Source organism: Meles meles, chromosome 6 (genome assembly GCF_922984935.1).
Source record: "Meles meles chromosome 6, mMelMel3.1 paternal haplotype, whole genome shotgun sequence".
Lineage (NCBI taxonomy): Eukaryota > Metazoa > Chordata > Mammalia > Carnivora > Mustelidae > Meles > Meles meles.
In genome coordinates, this window is record NC_060071.1 from 118,240,375 (window position 1) to 118,258,642 (window position 18,268).

The following is an 18,268-nucleotide window of genomic DNA, read 5'->3' on the forward strand; positions in this document are numbered from 1 at the left end:
CTTTTTCACAGTTGGAGTCTGAAGCAGAATTAAATGTTGTTTGTAAAAGTTCCTGTATAGTCAGTCCTTTTCTCCATCTCATTGTTGACTCTCTGTGTATGTTTTGAATCACATCGAGGTAAATATTAACTATTAAAACTACATGAAATTGCCTAGGTCTATTTCTGTAGTTTCTTTTATGGCAGTATTTGTCAGTTTTATAAATATTTTAGATTTAGATATTATGTTATTATGGTCAGTGCTGTCTTGTACTCTGTAGGATTTGGTTTGCTCCAAATAGCCAGAGGTTGACTATCACATGTTATATTGGGAGTGATAGTAATGAAAGTGTCAGTAAGGAGATCTTGGATGATGACTGTTGACCCCACTTTCCATAGTGGGAACTGTGATGAGTAAATTTGAAGACGCAGGTATCTTGCAAATGTTTGTGGTGGGTAAGCTACAAGCTTAAGTGCAGACTGATGGCTTTCCCAGAAGCAGTGTGTAGGAGAGTCTGCTTATCCTGCAGCCTCAACAGCATTTTGTATTGTCAGGCTTTTCAATTTCAGCCAGACATCATCTCAACAGAAGATAAGAAAATTCCTTAAACTGAGATAAGAGTTAGTTATGATTTTATAATATTTAGATTCGTGTTTTGGAAAATTAAAAACTTGAATCTTTGTAATGTGTACCAAGATGGTAAACTACCACACAGCCTTTGTGATTTATAAGCCCAAGCAAGAAGCTAAGGAAGAAAATGTGGCATATAAAAAGTTCTACATTTCTTAATGGCTTTTTAATTCATATTTCGGATTATATGATGTAATTCCTGGTGAAGTCAAGGGTTGTAAAGTTTATCCCGGATGACGCTCATCTTTTAAATTTTATTGTAGTTGGTTAAAATGATAAATCCAAATCCATGTTTTCCCTGGCCAAGGGAATTTGAAAAATATTTTGTAGGGTTACTTGATTGAATGGAAAAGTTAAGTATGTATGCTTATTTTATTAATTCGTGCTGGTTGTTGGCTTAATCCTATGTAAAATATAAAAATTCACTTTTTAAAAGTTGTATTTGTTTGCTTTTAAATAGTAGTTGTAGGCTAATATTTTTCAGTTTTTTCCTGAGGTAATTTATTTTCCTAAGTGAGAAAAGGGCCATGCTTTTCTTCGTTTTTATTAGTGCCCTCTGAAAGAATAGGTACTTATTTCCATATCTCTCTGTCTTTGCCTTTGTTTTTCTCTTTAGAGATAAAAGCTCAGATGTAATATGCACTTCTGTAACACAAGATGGTAGTGGTTTTTGTGAAAAGTTAGTATTAGTTTTAGAAGGATTTTGAAAATAATTCCTTTGGGAATTGTGGGAATTTTTGTAGCCTGATTACCACAATTAAATGAAAAATCATGAACTTTTAAGTTTTTAAGCTGTGCTTTGAATAGGTGACTAGACATGGACTAACTAGCTGGAAAACAATGTTGCTATGTAATTTATTATCCCTTTCAAAATCGCAGACCATGTGCCTCTTTATAGTTCCTCAAACATTCCAACAAACATTCCCGCTTCAAAAAGTGTTATTCCTCAGTCTCAAATATGTCCCCTCTAAATATCCATATGATTTCTTCTTTCCTGTCATCTTATTAATGAGGACTTTCCTGACCATGTATGTCTTTTTTTTTTAAATTTATTTTCAGCGTAACAGTATTCATTGTTTTTGCACCACAGCCAGTGTTCCATGCAATACGTGCCCTCCCTATTACCCACCATCTTGTTCCCCCAGCCTCCCACCCCCCGCCCCTTTAAAACCCTCAGGTTGTTTTTCAGAGTCCATAGTCTCTCATGGTTCATCTCCTCTTCCACTTTCCCTCAACTCCCTTCTCCTTTCCATCTCCCCATGTCCTCCATGTTCTTTGTTATGCTCCACAAATAAGTGAAACCATATGATACTTGACTCTCTCTGCTTGACTTATTTCACTCAGCATAATCTCTTCCAATCCTGTCCATGTTGCTACAAAAGTTGGGTATTCATCCTTTCTGATGGAGGCATAATACTCCATCATGTATATGGACCACATCTTCCTTATCCATTCATCCGTTGAGGGCATCTTGGTTCTTTCCACAGTTTGGCGACTGTGGCCATTGCTGCTATAAACATTGGGGTACAGATGGCTCTTCTTTTTACTACATCTGTATCTTTGGGGTAAACACCCAGTAGTGCAATTGCAGGGTCTTAGGGAAGCTCTATTTTTAATTTCTTGAGGAATCCCCACACTGTTCTCCAAAGTGGCTACACCAACTTGCATTCCCACCAACAGTGTAAGAGGGTTCCCCTTTCTCCACATCCTCTCCAACACACGTTGTTTCCTGTCTTGCTAATTTTGGCCATTCTAACTGGTGTAAGGTGATATCTCAATGTGGTTTTAATTTGAATCTCCCTGATGGCTAGTGATGATGAGCATTTTTTCATGTGTCTGATAGCCATTTGTATGTCTTCATTGGAGAAGTGTCTGTTCATATCTTCTGCCCATTTTTTGATATGATTATCTGTTTTGTGTGTGTTGCGTTTGAGGAGTTCTTTATAGATCCTGGATAGCAACCTTTTGTCTGTACTGTCATTTGCAAATATCTTCTCCCATTCCGTGGGTTGCCTTTTTGTTTTGTTGACTATTTCCTTTGCTGTGCAGAAGCTTTTGATCTTGATGAAGTCCCAGAAGTTGATTTTCGCTTTTGTTTCCTTTGCCTTTGGAGACATATCTTGAAAGAAGTTGCTGTGGCTGATATCGAAGAGGTTCTGCCTATGTTCTCCTCAAGGATTCTGATGGATTCCTGTCTCAACGTTGAGGTCTTTTATCCATTTCGAGTTTATCTTTGTGTACGGTGTAAGAGAATGGTTGAGTTTCATTCTTCTACATATAGCTGTCCAGTTTTCCCAGCTCCATTTATTGAAGAGACTGTCTTTTTTCCATTGTATATTTTTTCCTGTTTTGTCGAAGATAATTTGACCAGGGAGTTGAGGGTCCATATCTGAGCTCTCTACTCTGTTCCACTCTGACCATGTAAGTCTTTTTTTTTTTTTAAATATTTTATTTATTTATTTGACAGAGAGAGAGGTCACAAGTAGGCAGAGAGGCAGGCAGAGAGAGAGGGAGAAACAGGCTCCCCACTGAGCAGAGAGCCCGATGCGGGGCTCGATCCCAGGACCCTGAGATCATGACCCGAGCCGAAGGCAGAGGCTTAAACCACTGAGCCACCCAGGTGCCCTGACCATGTAAGTCTTAACCACATTCACTGCCTCCCCATCTCCCTGTATGCTTTGTTTATTCATTACGCTTTCACCCTCTAGCATGTTATATATTTATGTTGATTGTATATGTGTCTCCTCCACCCCACAGAGTCACAAGGACTGTCTACTTTCTTCACTACTTTATTCTCAGCAGCAGAAACAGTGCTTAACACAGAGTAGGTACTCAGTAAATATTTTCAAATGTATGAATTGCAGATACTGCTTTTCTCTTTGGATTTGAGTTAATCTTCTATATATTGGCACTGTACTTAAGTTTTTAGTATTTGCTCTTAGCTTTATTTTGATCCTATCTTTAATATTGTTTATTATTTCTTTTTTTTATTTTTTAAAATTTTTTATTTATTTCTTATTTTTTAATAAACATATAATGTATTTTTATCCCCAGGGGTACAGATCTGTGAATCGCCAGGTTTACACACTTCACAGCACTCACCATAGCACATACCCTCCCCAATGTCCATAACCCCTCCCCCTCTCCCAACCCCAACTCCCCCCAGCAACCCCCAGTTTGTTTTGTGAGATTAAGAGTCACTTATGGTTTGTCTCCCTCCCAATTCCATCTTGTTTCATTTATTCATCTCCTCTCCTCCTAACCCCCCATGTTCCATCTCCACGTCCTCATATCAGGGAGATTATATGATAATTGTCTTTCTCCAATTGATTTATTTCACTAAGCATGATACCCTCCAGTTCCATCCACGTTGTCGCAAATGGCAAGATTTCATTTCTTTTGATGGCTGCATAGTATTCCATTGTGTATATATACCACATCTTCTTTATCCATTCATCTGTTGATGGACATCTAGATTCTTTCCATAGTTTGGCTATTGTAGACATTGCTGCTATAAACGTTCGGGTGCACGTGTCCCTTCGGATCACTATGTTTGTATCTTTAGGGTAAATACCCAGTAGTGCAATTGCTGGGTCATAGGGTAGTTCTATTTTCAGCATTTTGAGGAACCTCCATGCTGTTTTCCAGAGATCAAAAGCTTTTGCAACCACTTTGTTTATTAGTTCTAATAGTAATAAAATACAATATCAGATAGCAGAATGTCTTATCATATAGGAGCTGTACTCAGATTATACTGGCATCTTATAGGAAGAAAAAGAATTCTTAAGATTCTTAAGCTTGGGAACGTCTTTAGAGATCTATATAGTGTCAGAAAGCCAGGAAGTAGACAAGATTCTACTTCAGTTTAGTAGTACTATGGTAGATGAGTGTCTGATGGCCTCTGAGGAGTGGGCAGGAAGCCAAGCATTCCAATCTGCCCTCTGGCTGTGAGTCTGAGATGGTGGACTAGGCCAGGACCATGCCTGGGACTTTGACACTCTGGATATCATTTTATTCAAATAAGACTAAAGAGTAAAATCACCTTAGGTGATGGGATGAGTACTTAATTGAATTTTAAAATTTCTTTTCAGTGAACATGCAGTACTTTTAGTAATGGGAAAAAGCTTAAAAGTGTAATCTATACTTAATTTTGATTGTCACATTACATATGCTTGTATATGTTTTTATGCAAGGATGCCTGCATGCATGAAGATTTCAATATTCTCTCTTTGTGATTGATAAAATAGACAAAATGTTAGCAAATTAAATCCAGAACGCCTGAAGACCTGAAAAACGTAGCCAGCTTGATCTAATTGACATTTACAAAATGTTCCACTCACTTTTTGCAGAAAATGCATTTCTTTCAAATACACATGAGATATTCACCGAGATAGACAGTATTGTGGGCCATAAAATAAAACTCAATAGATTTAAAAGGTTGAAATGATACAGTGTAATGTTTTTTGACCCACAAGAAGAATTAAATTAGAAATCACTAATACATGTCTGGAAAAATCCCCAAATATTTGGTAATTAAGCAAAACACTTCTAAATAACCTATGTGTTGAAGAATAAATCACAAGGGAACTTAGAAAATATTTTCAAGTAAATCAAAATGGAAATAGAACATATCAGAATTTGTGAAATGCAGCTAAGTCAGTGCTTACAGGGAAATTTATACAGTTAAATGCTTATGTGGGAAAGAAAGATTACAAATCAATGATCTAAGCTTGTAAGAACTAGAAAGAGAACAAATTAAACCCAACATAAACAGAAGGAAGGAAATCGTAAAGAGCAGAAATCAATGTAATTGAAAACAAAAACAATGGAGGAAAAAAATCAATGAAATAAAATGCTAGTTCTTTGAGAAGATCAATAAAATTAATAAAACTTTACCCAAACTGACCAGGAGAAAAAGGAAAAACAAATTAGTAATATCAGGAATGAAAGAGGGGAATATCCTTATAGATCCTATAGACATTAAATGATATTAAGAGAATGTTATAAATAGCTTTATTCCATTAAGTTTGATAGAAATGAACAAATGCTTTGAAAGACACATAATACTTACTGAGAAAGAAATAGATAACTTAAATCATCCTATATCTGTTAAAAAATAGAATTTGTAGTTAAAAATCTCACAAAGAAAACTCTAGGTCCAAATGGTTTTACTGGTAATATCTACCAAACATTTAAAGGAGAAATATCAATTCCATACAAACCTTTCAGAAAATTTACAAGAAAACTACAGATCAATGTTCATTATAAACATGAACACAGACATCCTTAACAAATATTAGCAAATTAAATCCAGCAGTAAATAAGAAGGCACTGAGTGGAGCTTATTTCAGGAATGCAAGGTAGATTTTGAATGCAACATTAAAATATAAAATCCATCACATCAACATATTAATAAAAAATCATCTCAGTAGATGCAGGAAAGAAAACCAGTCAATAAAATTCATCAGCTGTTCATGATGAAAACTCTCAACAAAGCAGGAGTAGAAGGGAACTTTCTCCTCTTGATAAAGGGCATTTACAAAAACCTTCAACTAACATCATACTTAACTTATACTTAGTGGTAAAATACTATCCTTCTTCCCAAGATTGGGAGCAAGGATAAGAGAGCCCAGTCTTACCATTTCTAATCCACAGTGTACTGTAAATCCTAGCCAGCATAATATGGCAAGAAAAATAATTGAAGTACATTCAGATTAGGAAAGAAGAAATAAGACTGTCTTATTCATAGATCATATAATTTTAGTAGAAAACCCAAAGATTCTACACAAGAAAGAAAGCTACTGGATCTAACAAGTGATTTTGCGGGATATGGGTTATACAGAAATCACTTGTTTTTCTATATGCTAGTAATGAACAGTTGGAAATGGAAATTGAAAACCTGTACCTTTTTATAAACGCACCTAGAACATGAAATACTTAGTGATAAAATGACAAAATATATGTAATATTTTAATGCTGAAAAGTATAGAACATTCATGAGAGAAATCAAAGAAGACCTAGATAAATGAAAACATATCATGCTTATGGATTGAAGATTCAATACTGTCAAGATGTCATTTCTTTCCAAATGATTGTATGTATTTAACACACATCCCAATCAAAATCCCAGTGGGCTTTTTGGTAGAAATCAACAAGGCGACTGTGAAATTTGTGTGGAAGAGCAGAAGATTGAGAATAGCCAAAACAATTTATAAAAAGAGGAATATAGAGGACTTCCACTCTCTGAATTCAAGACTTATTATAAAGCCACAGTAAATAAGACAGTGTTATATTGGTGATAGGGTAGATTACTGGATCAGTGGAAAAGAATAGAGAGTCCAGGAAATAAATAGATTATAGTCTGTTAATTTTGAACAAAGAAGGTAAGGTAATTTAATGGAAAAGGGGTAGTTTTTCAACAAACGGTGCTAGAACAATTGGATATCTGTTTGTAAAAAAACAAAACTTGACCACTTCTTCACACCGTTACATAAACCTAATTCCAAATAGATCATCCACTGTAACATAAAGCCTAAAACTATAAAACTTCTAGAAGAAAACACAGGAGAAAAATCTTTGTCACTTTGAGCAAGGCAAAGATTTCTTAGTGATAAAAAAAAAACATGAACTGTAAAGTATATGAACACTTCTACCCTCTGCAGATATTCTTTATTTATTTTTTTTTAAGATTTTATTGATTTCTTTGACAGAGATCACAAGTAGACAGAGAGAGAGGGGGAAGCAGGCTCCCCGCGGAGTAGAGAGCCCGATGTGGGGCTGGATCCCAGGACCTTGGGATCATGACCTGAGCCAAAGGCAGAGGCTTAACCCACTGAGCCACCCAGGCGCCCCCTCTGCAGATATTCTTAAGAAAATGAAGAGACAAGCCACTGACTGGCAGTGAATATTTGTATAACTTATATGTTAAAGGACTGGTAACTAGAAATATAAAGAACTATGAAAACTCAGTCTAATATGTTAAATGGGCAAAAGATGAGCAGTCAAATGCTCAACCACTGAGCTATACCCCCTGGGCAAAAGATGTGAATAAACACTTCAAAAAAGATATACAAATGGCAAATAAGCACATGAAAAGATGCTTAATTCTTAGTTCTTAGGGAAATGCAAATTAAAGTCATAATGAAATACTGCTACACATGTATTAGAATGGTTCAAAACCAAATCTAAAACCCTGACTTTGCCGGATGCTGACGAGGGTGGGGAGCATCTCCAACTCTCATCCATGCTGATGGAAACGCTAAATGGTGTAGCCAGTCTGGAAGACACTTTGGCAGTTTTTTTAAAGTTAAACATTTTCATTATGGGACCCAGCAGTCTTTCTCCTAGGTATTCTTTTTTTTTTTTTTTTAAATGCAAAGAAATTATATTCCTGCAAAAATCTTCATGGAAACGTTTTTAGTACTTTTATTCACTATAGTCAAAGACCACAAACAACATGAATATTTATCAGCTGGTGAATGGATAAATTCATATTCAGTAATGGAATATTCATATAGCAGAATACTACTCAGCAATAAAAACGAACAGACTACAAATATAAACAAAAGGGATGCATCTCAAAAGCACTGGATTACACGAAAGAAGCCAGACTCAATTGGGTACATTTTATGTGATTTGTTTAATGACATTCTGCAAAGGGCAAAGCTGTGGAAGTGAGAATCAGGTTTCTGGTTTCAGGGGCTCAGGATGGGAAGGTGAGATTGATTGTAAGTGGGTATGAGGAAACTTTTTGGCATGATGGGAATGGTCAATATCTTGATTGTGGTGTGGCTATATGAGTGTAAGTTCGTTGAAACTCAGAACTGTACACCCAAGCAGGGTGTGATTTTAAAATTACATGTTAATTTTTCCTCAAGGAACAAAAACAAAAAGCAAATGAAGCACTTATGCTAGAGGATCTCTTATGATTCAGAACTTGTTTCTCTGATATTAAGTTTCTGTTACCTCAAGGAAAAGAGAATTAATTACTAAGTGTGTTTAATCACTTTTTTAAAAAAAGTTTATTTCATTTGTTTATTTATTTATTTACTTTAAGTTTATTTCAGCAGTTCAAGTTTTGGCCTAATAGCCTTCTTTTTAAAAAAATTGCTGTTGTCTTCAGAATTTAAGGGACAATATCAAGTTGTTGAAGTTTTATTTCATGTTTTATTATTCTAGCTTCAAAATCAGTTTCATAGGTTTTTTTCCAATTGAGTTATAGGAGCAAGTTGCTGAAGACTTATAGGTAAGAAACATAATCCAGCTGATCCTTAGCCTCTTGCTAATTCTTCTTTCTGAAACATGTCTCCTTTTTTTTTTTTTTAACTATTATCTTTGTCTATAAAGTTAATCATATTTGGACAGTTTGTGAATACTGCCAGCACATTAAATGACTGCTGGAAATACAGTAATCCTTAATGGAAATGCGGAGGCAAATTTCTAAAAAGCTGAAATGTCTCAGTTTGAGTTCAGATAGTTTTAAGCTCAAAAATCAAATCAGTAACTTGAAATTTAAATTCATGACTTCTTTCTGGAGATTATTTATTTACTTATAAGCATGTTAAGGAGAAACATCCTCCCTCAGGGTTGAAGAAAAACTGATCTCTCAAGGGCTTCTTTTGTTCTTTCTTCATTCGTGTTGTAGAACAAGATATTATGATCCCAATTGAGAGTTAGATCTAGATACTTTATTGATTGATTGATTGATTGATTGTGGAAAGTCACAAAAAGAAGCATTCTGGAGTAGTTTATATAGGATATACTCTTCACTAACTTTTTTTTTTTAATGGCATGAAGAAGATACTGTATATAGCTGTAAAATTCTAAATTTTAGGGACTTTTAAGGCCCGCAAGGATGTTGAAGCTCTGAGATTTGGTGGCATTGGTGACTTGGTCCTCTTTCAAAGTTTTGAGATGTGCAGGTAGTAATTTAGGAGAATATCCAGAGCGTGTGGGCTGCAGAAGACCAAGGCAGGGCCATTTCCCCTTCTGACATTTTGTTATACTAACGTCTTTTTGAAGCTTCTTATGACTGATCATACTAAGGACTTAGCTTTCTCTTTTATGATGTTTGTGAAATATTTGATTAATTTCACATATTTGGGACACTAATAAAGTATATCATTATATTTTAAGCTTCAGCTCATGTTTTTGTCTTATTTTTTGTTTGTTTATTTATTTTTTTAAGAGAGGGAGAGGGTGGGAGGGGCAGAAGAAGAGGGAGAGAGACAGTCCTAAAACTGGGCTCCATACCCAGCAGGGAGCCTGATGGGGGCTGGATCTCACAACCCTGAGATAATGACCTGAGCCAAAATCAAAAGTCCGATGCTTAACTGGCTGAGCCACCCAGGTGCCCCTCATGTTCCTGTCTTAAAACAAAATGGTAGCAGATACAAGTTTTCAATAGACACATGGTCTATTTTTACTACTTAATTGAAATGTTTCCATAATTATTTAATTTTTGGCACTTCATAAACTTCATGATTCCTCTAAAAGTTTAGGTAGTAGAGAATAACACTCACATTCATCCCCTGGCAATTACTGGGATGCCTTAATCCTGTGCACATGTTAGATGTATTTGACTAGATCCATTTATTTCATTGTCTACATAAGAAGACTATTTGCTTCAATGTGGGTGGTCTTGGAGCCTTGAAAAGGGGTAAACTTGTACTTTGCTAAGTGTAGTCAAATTAGGAAGCATTTATTTCATAATATGGCCAACCTAGGAAACCCTGTATTAAAAAAAACATTGTGTCCATAAGCCTGGTGTATCTAATTTATTGATACTGTTATAAGAGGCATAAACAATTGCTCAGAGAATATGCAGTAGAGACAAGTCTGATGGAAACACCAGGTTGGATTTTTGCTGCCAATTACATTGCTGCAAATTCCAACAACCACCACACTGTGGTGCAGTCCTATATTCTAGCCCTTTTTCTCTAACAAGAAACAGGTCATTAACACCATTTCAGCAAATTTATATTCATTTATTTCATCTTAGGTCTCCGGTTCATTTACATTTTAAGTCTTATCTCTACTTGCTGAAGGGAAAGCACTGTCTTCCTCACCAATATCCAAAGCGGTGTTTTCATATGGTGGACTTAAGATGATACATTGGGGTATTGGAATAAAACACTGGAAACATCCACATTTACTTTTTATCTCTAAAACTTTTATTTTATATATGTTTTAAAATGTATGTAAAGCATTAGGACAGTAGAGTTCTATATGCCTTAATAAAGACACATGAGGGGTAAATTTTGTTTTGATGTATGGTCAGTAGTGGCAGTCACTGCTCTGGTTCACAGAATTTCAGGTAAGCAAGTAGAGAGGACACGCACGCACGCACACACACAGAGTTTTTAATGCCCTTTTTAAAAATTAATGTCTGTGGAGGCTGTCTCTGAAAAATCAAATTATGCCAAAACTTACCTCAAAGATAGTTATTACTTGCTAGAGGGTTTTGGGTGAGAATTTTTCTTCTCACAAACTTTTACAATATTCAAAGAATTGTAGTTTACAGTAGTTTTTAGCATAGTGTTTGGAGTTAAATGGACCAGATTAGAGTTTAGACTCCTCCATTTACTACCTGTATAACTGTAACTTAACTTTTACGTCTTTGTTTCCTAATGTATAAAGTGGGACTTGCCCAACTTTAAAACAGTGGTATAGTGATAGTCTTCGATAGATCCTTAGAAAAGTTAGAGTATGGGGCACTTGGCCGGCTCAGTCAGAGGAGCATGAGACTCTTGCTCTCAGGGTTGTGAGTGTGAGCCCCATGTTGAGGATAGAGATCACTTAAATAAATAAGCTTAAAAAAAACACCCAAAACTTGGAGGATGGTACTTTAAAAAAAGTTTCCCCTGATGGTAGAAACTTGTTGTTCTTTTGAGTGAAATTAAATACTTAGCACAGAGCCTCACATATAGCTTAACAAATGATCAGTTGAAAAACGCTGTGAGCTTATAACTTAATATTTAACACCTTCATTTTACAGCTGAGAAAATCTTATTATCTCTCTTCCAGAGACAGTAATACTTTGTTTCCCACTTGCTTGCTCCAGGACTTTTAAACGCCAGTGGGCCCATTCTCATTTTGTTGTTAGCTCATGTGGGGAACTGGTCAGCATATTTTTTCTGTAAAGGGCCAGATAGTAATATTTTAGGCTTGTGGGCTGTGCTGTCTCTGTGGCAACTACTCAGCTCTCCCATTATAGCTTGAAAATAGCCATAAACCATCTGCAAACAAATGGGATGGTTGTGGTTCAATAAAACTTTGATTACAAAAACAAATGGAGGGCCATATTTGACCCATGGGTCGTAGTTTGTCAACCCCTGATCTGGACCCTCCTCCCTAGGCTAAGCACCCAGGGCTGGTACTACCACAAGTCCAGAAGTTTATGGAATTAGGAAGAAGGAAATAGAGCAGTCTGTTCATAAAAGCAGTGTTTCCTCAAACGAGTTTAAGGCGTTGACCCAATTTTAAATGCAAGTAATAGTCTCATGAACCCCCATTATTGATTTCAGTTTTATTCTAATATCACAAAACTAGAATTATAAAACTAGTTAATAACTTTTCATATCAGATCACACTAGGAAACCATAAAAGTGGGCTGCATTTACAAACAACACAGTACTATTCAAATTAATTACTCTTATAGATGATAATTTGCTAACTCAAGTTATTGCTTGCAATAGAACTAAGTTAACTTATGGGACAGGTTCTTTTGGAATATATATGTATATATTCTAGTGTAGTTCATGTGATGACTCAACTTTCCCACTTCTCTTCTCTATTTGAGCTACCACAGAACGTTTTTCTGTTTGGAAAGGGTGACATCATTTGGCCCTCACAGGGTGTGAATGCATATACATTTAAAGTCTGCCATTGCTCTTTTCTCATTAGTCCCTGACAATTAAAGTGACATTACTTGGCATCACTTGATTGAAAACAGACACTGACATCATGTGGCAGTTTTCAATTATAAAGCATCTATACTAATATTTTCAGGTCATCACTAAAATGAAAACATAAAAGTTAAAAATTCTCAGAATTTACAGACCATTGAACTTATTTATAGACTACAGTTTGAGAGATGCAGTTGTATAAGTCTTAGAGAGTCTTATTTCCTGAAGTTTATTGGGGAGGTATAAGGGACGTTCTGCTATTGGGATGTAGGATGGAGAATCTTTGTCTTTTTAAAGTGTGTCCATGCTAGTATTGGAAAAAAACAGAAGGCTCTAAAAGTGTTTATAGATAGTAGTGGAAAATAACATAAAAGAATTTAAATATTGCTTATACAAAATAAATTGCAGTTATAGTTCTTTATGTTGCCTGTTTATCACTGACTTCTAATTACCACAGGCAGAATAGTTATTATACATATTGTAAATTATGTATTAGATTAAAATAATAAGATTTCTTGCAAAAAAAGACCTTAAAGGTCACTTAGATCTGCCCTTTCATTTTACAGATGACACTGAGGCTGAATAATGATCTGACTTGTTCAAGGATACTTAGCATAGGAGAAGACAGATAGTGGATAGAATGCAAGATCTTTTTGGATACCAGTTCTGGGATTTTTTTCTATTGTAGGATTGTCTTTTTTTTCCTGAGACCTACAGAATGATAATGAACTGTAAACCTCTTAAAGACAGGATTGTGTCTTCTATTTCTCTAATTTCCAGGGCCTCATACTGCAGACAAATAATCTTTAGGAAGTAACAGCTAATAAAATTACAATTAATGAATCATATTTTATACACTTGAAACTAATACAATGTCAGTTATATTTCAGTTTTTAAAAAAAGCATATACAGAACTCTGAAATAATAACACGGAGTTGTATATTAACTTCAGCGTATATAAAGAGGAACTGAAATTAAAGTTTTCTCTCTTGAGCTGGATAAGGAAATTGGTTAAATTATGAAAAGTAGTTGTATGGGTTACTAGAACATGTACCTGTTGCCTAAATAAAAGGGACCTAATTTTAAAAGTCTCATGAAGGGACCTGAAAACTTAAAAGAAAATTATAATTAAGGCTTATGAAAATATACTTACTACATATATATGATATTTATATCCATTTGAAATTTTTCTTTATCTTTTTAAACATAATTTGATTTTTATGCTTACTGCTGACATTCTTGCCCTGTTTTTTTTTTTAAGATTTTTTTTTTAAAGATTTTATTTATTTATTTGACAGAGAGAGATCACAGGTAGGCAGAGAGGCAGGCAGAGAGAGAGGAGGAACAGGCTCCCTGCTGAGCAGAGAGCCCTATTCAGGACTTGATCCCAGGACCCTGAGATCATGACCTGAGCCGAAGGCAGAGGCTTAACCCACTGAGCCACCCAGGTGCCCTTTGCCCTGTTTTTTATATTGGCCTTTATAGTATGCCATGTTAGCTGTGTTCTTTTGTTAATTTGCTTTGTTTTCCATCTTAGAGTTTTATAAGCTATCTGAATAAAGGAGAATAAAAATACATTGCTTAGATAAAAGGACTTTAGCTTTCATGATGCTGCCTCAAAAATGCCAACCCAGATGCAGAAAAAAAGAAAAAACCCCACAAAATGTTAAGGTCTAAATTTTTTTTTTTTTTAAAGATTTTATTTATTTATTTGACAGAGATCGCAAGCAGGCAGAGAGGCAGGCAGAGAGAGAGAGAGGAGGAAGCAGGCTCCCTGCCAAGCAGAGAGCCCGATGCGGGGCTCGATCCCAGGATTCTGGGATCATGACCTGAGCGAAAGGCAGAGGCTTTAACCCACTGAGCCACCCAGGTGCCCCTTAAGGTCTAAATTTTTACTGTTTCAGAGAATTTAATGAATTAATTTCAGTTGTTGGTATATGAGTAGCATTCAAGATTTTTGTCTCTTTTCCCCTCTATCTTGTTCTACCTTCTTCTCTTGATATTGTATAAATATTTCCTAGTATATGGGAACTAGTACCAGTTAATGTATTTCGAAAAGTGGTATATTGAGAAAAAATTGGGTATACTCTTTGAATAATCTAAGAAGGAAAAGTCTTATTTTCATTGAAAGTTGTTAAAATCCAAATTATTTCACTGAGATGTGCTTATAAAGTTTTTCTGTTGTCACCAAAATGCATACACATTTTGAGAATATGTGTTGCTCTAATTTATTGCGTAGCAAGGTTTCTCTTGAAGCATTAATGTTCATTAAATTAAATGTAGTTCATTAAGTTAAATGTTTAATTAAATGTTTTTTTTTAAAGATTTTATTTATTTATTTGACAGAGAGAGAGATCACAAGCAGGCAGAGAGGCAGGCAGGCGGTGGGGGGAGCAGGCTCCTCGCTGAGTAGAGAGCCCAATGCGGGGCTCGAGCCCAGCACCCTGAGACCACGACCTGATCCGAAGGCAGAGGCTTAACCTACTGAGCCACCCGGGGGCCCCTAATTAAATGTTTAAAGCAGTTTATAGAAGAATGAATGAAAATATGTGTATTTATTATTTTCTTATTTTGTTTTATTTTTTTAAAAGATTTTATTCGAGAGGGTGAGAGAGAGCACGTGCATGTGTGAGCATGGGGTAGGGACAGAAGGCAGAGGGAGAAGCAGGCTCCCCGCTGAGCAGGGAGCTGATGTGGGCTAGATTCCAGGATCCTGAGATCATGACCTGAGGAAGGCAGATGCCTAACTGACTGAGCCACCCAGTTGCCCCGTTTTCTTATTTTAAAGACTTAAGTGCTTAAAACCAGTAACTAGTGGAAATTATTTGTTTCTGTTATTGTTTTAAGTGAGGCACATGTAAGGTTAAACTTATTATTTGACAAAAGCGTGAAAGTATACTCTGTTTTTTTTTTTTTTCTTCCCCTCTCAGTTTAATGGTAAACTTCTTATGGACCAGGACTTCTTTCTTTTTACCTTTAACTGTCTCATTGTGCAAAGTAGGTTTACTCTTGTAGGATTGTACCTCATCTTAGATATTAATAAATATTAAAAATTTAAAAAATATGTTATATGGAAGTATTGAATCACAAATTGTACATCTGAAACTAATATTACACTGTATATTAACTAATGGATTAAATTAAAGCTTAAAAAAATTAATGGGAAACTAAACCAGTACATTTAAAGTGATTGAGGTTTTATTTTACAAAATTGGAATATTATGTTTATGACTTGTAGGTTAGAGGAGAGTGTATGTATCTCTAATTTCAACATTTATTTTTATCATTAACATAAAATTCAGTATTTGCATTTATGGTAAAAGCCTGATGAAGTTACTCTGATTGTAGAATAGGAATCCTAGACTCTAGATGTATACAAAAAGGTTATCAAAACTCTAGAGTTATATTTTGCTATTGTGTAATGTTATTGTATGCTTTTCTAGAAATCACATAGTTTTTGGTTTACATTGATTAATTTCCCATTAACTACTGAAAGCAAACACCATAGGACTTCTATGAGATGAGAAAAGTCCTTTACAACTTTTTTCTTTTCTATAAATGACTTCCGTTTGCTCACTCACATTGAAATCAGGTTATTCTTAAAGCTACTCTTTATTCATTCGGGTGACTGAAACTCACACTCTAGACTAAACCTTTATTTATCAGTCAGCGACAATAATTCCAGAAAATTATATTTTCTTTTGTGTAGCTCTTTATAATTTCTGAAACTTTGTTTTTATTGTTGAGATAAGCCAAAAGGTAGAAATATCTTGAAGGTTAGTAAGTAGGTAATTGGCTAAATTAGTAGTGGTGCATCCAGATAGTACAATACTGTGCCATTGTTAAAATGAATGAGAGCCTAGAAATGCACTCACAGCTTGTGTAGGAAAGGATTAACTCAGCTGGTGTGGCTTGCCCAAACCCAGCACGTTACTGAGAAAGGTCTGTCTTCAAGATTGGCTCTTGGCTTGCTCCTGGGAGACAAATTCTGAGCTTTTGGAATATTCTTTCTAAAAAGAGTGTTTTTGTATGCCTGAGGCCTTGGACTACACAGTACCAGTTGAATCAGATAGTTAATGCAAACAATTTGATTTATGGTGAATACCTATTTTGCTCTGGGGACTGGAATCTGAAAGCTGTGGTTAGTCACGCAGGTCCTGGATGACTTGTGACTGACCCCCAGTAAAACCTCTGGGCACCAGGGCTTGGGCAAGCTTTCCTGGTTGACATCACTTCCCATGTGTTTTCATACATTGTTGCTGGGAGAGTTCAGCTCGTCCATGCAACTCAAGAAAAGCTTGAAAACAAGGAAACTTGTGCCTTGTTTCTGCTGGACTTTGCTCATTCTTCATTTCTCTTTGCTTATTTTAGTCTGTATCCTTTTGCTGTAATAGGGCATCACTGAATGTAACAGCTTTTCTGAAACCTTGAGTCCTTTCAGTGAATCTTCTCCCAGAGAGTAGGGGACCTGGGGACCCCTGAAACACAGGGCATCAGTAGATATGTGCAAGAACAGTTATGGAAGCTTTGTAATTGCTCAAAACTGGCAAAATTAGTCACCAGTATTGCATTAGTCTTACTGGTTTTGATAATTGTACTATGGTGTATAAGATATTAACATTAGAAGAAGCTGGTTGAAGGGCATATAGGAACTCTCTTTTTGCAACTTGCTTGGTGGGTCTCAGGTTATTTCAGAATAAAAAGTTAAAAAAAAAAGAGTGGTTTGGGATGCTTTTATATGCATAAATTAGCTCTGGCAGCTCATGAAAAGATGCCATTGGTTGTATCTAGAGAAGGAAAGTAGTGGCCAGAAGGGGATTTACTTTTGCTAAGGCATTGGATTTCACTGATTGAGTCATCTGGTCCTGTAGATATTACCTCACACTGCTCGTTGTCTTTCAGCAAATCTAACTGGCTACATTTTCAAATTATGTTCAGTACCTGATTACTTCCCATCACCTTCAGTGCCATCATCCGGGTTCCTGGTGGTTAAAAGCGGCTTTGGAGTTAGATGTTGGTTTGAATCATAGCCTCACTGTTTGCTGATTTTATGACCCTGAGTAAGTTATTTATCCTAGCTCCAGCTCTTAGTTTCCCATTTGAAAAATAAGGATAATAATATCTGACTCACGGGGGTGTGAGGATTAAATGAGATAATGTCTGTAGTGTTCTTTGCACAATGTTTGACACATTGAGTAAAAGGTAGCCATTAATTATTAATTTGAGTAGTTACCTCATTCCAGATGTTTGGTCTATTTTACCTTTCCTCTAAATATTCTTTTTCACAATGCTGTAAGTTTCTCAGACAGAAAAATCGTGTCTTACCATGTATTGTATTCTAGCTGTTTTTTTGATGGATGCTATTACCGCATGGACCCTCATACTGCCTGGTTAACACACTTATTCTTTGGCTCTCTGACTCTCTTCTTTTTCTTTTTAATTCCATCTTCATCAGTTGTGTACAGAACTCTGTGCGAGGCACTCTGAGGTCATAAAGATAAAACATTGTTCTCAGGCTTTTATAAATAAGTATATTGTGGGAGACAGATAGCTTTCTGGTATAATGTAGAATGAAATAAGTACAGCTATCCTCCACATTTTGTAAGTCCATATTTTTTCTAAGTGAAAGAAATATTTTCAGAGGATTTTCACTTTTATGAAGAAAGATGAGAAGAGAAAATAGCATTCAGCATTTGTTTTACCGTGAACCGTTATAGAAGCAGCGGACACCCGAGCAGGGAGAGCAGCCCTAT

The 18,268-nt window shown here is 35.7% G+C and overlaps 1 protein-coding gene across 7 annotated transcripts in view; it reads left to right on the plus strand.

Annotated features, from left to right (window-relative positions):
* The window catches only part of RAD51B (RAD51 paralog B), a 647,202-nt gene that overhangs the window by 43,935 nt on the left and 584,999 nt on the right, over positions 1 to 18,268 (plus strand). The window lies entirely within an intron of this gene.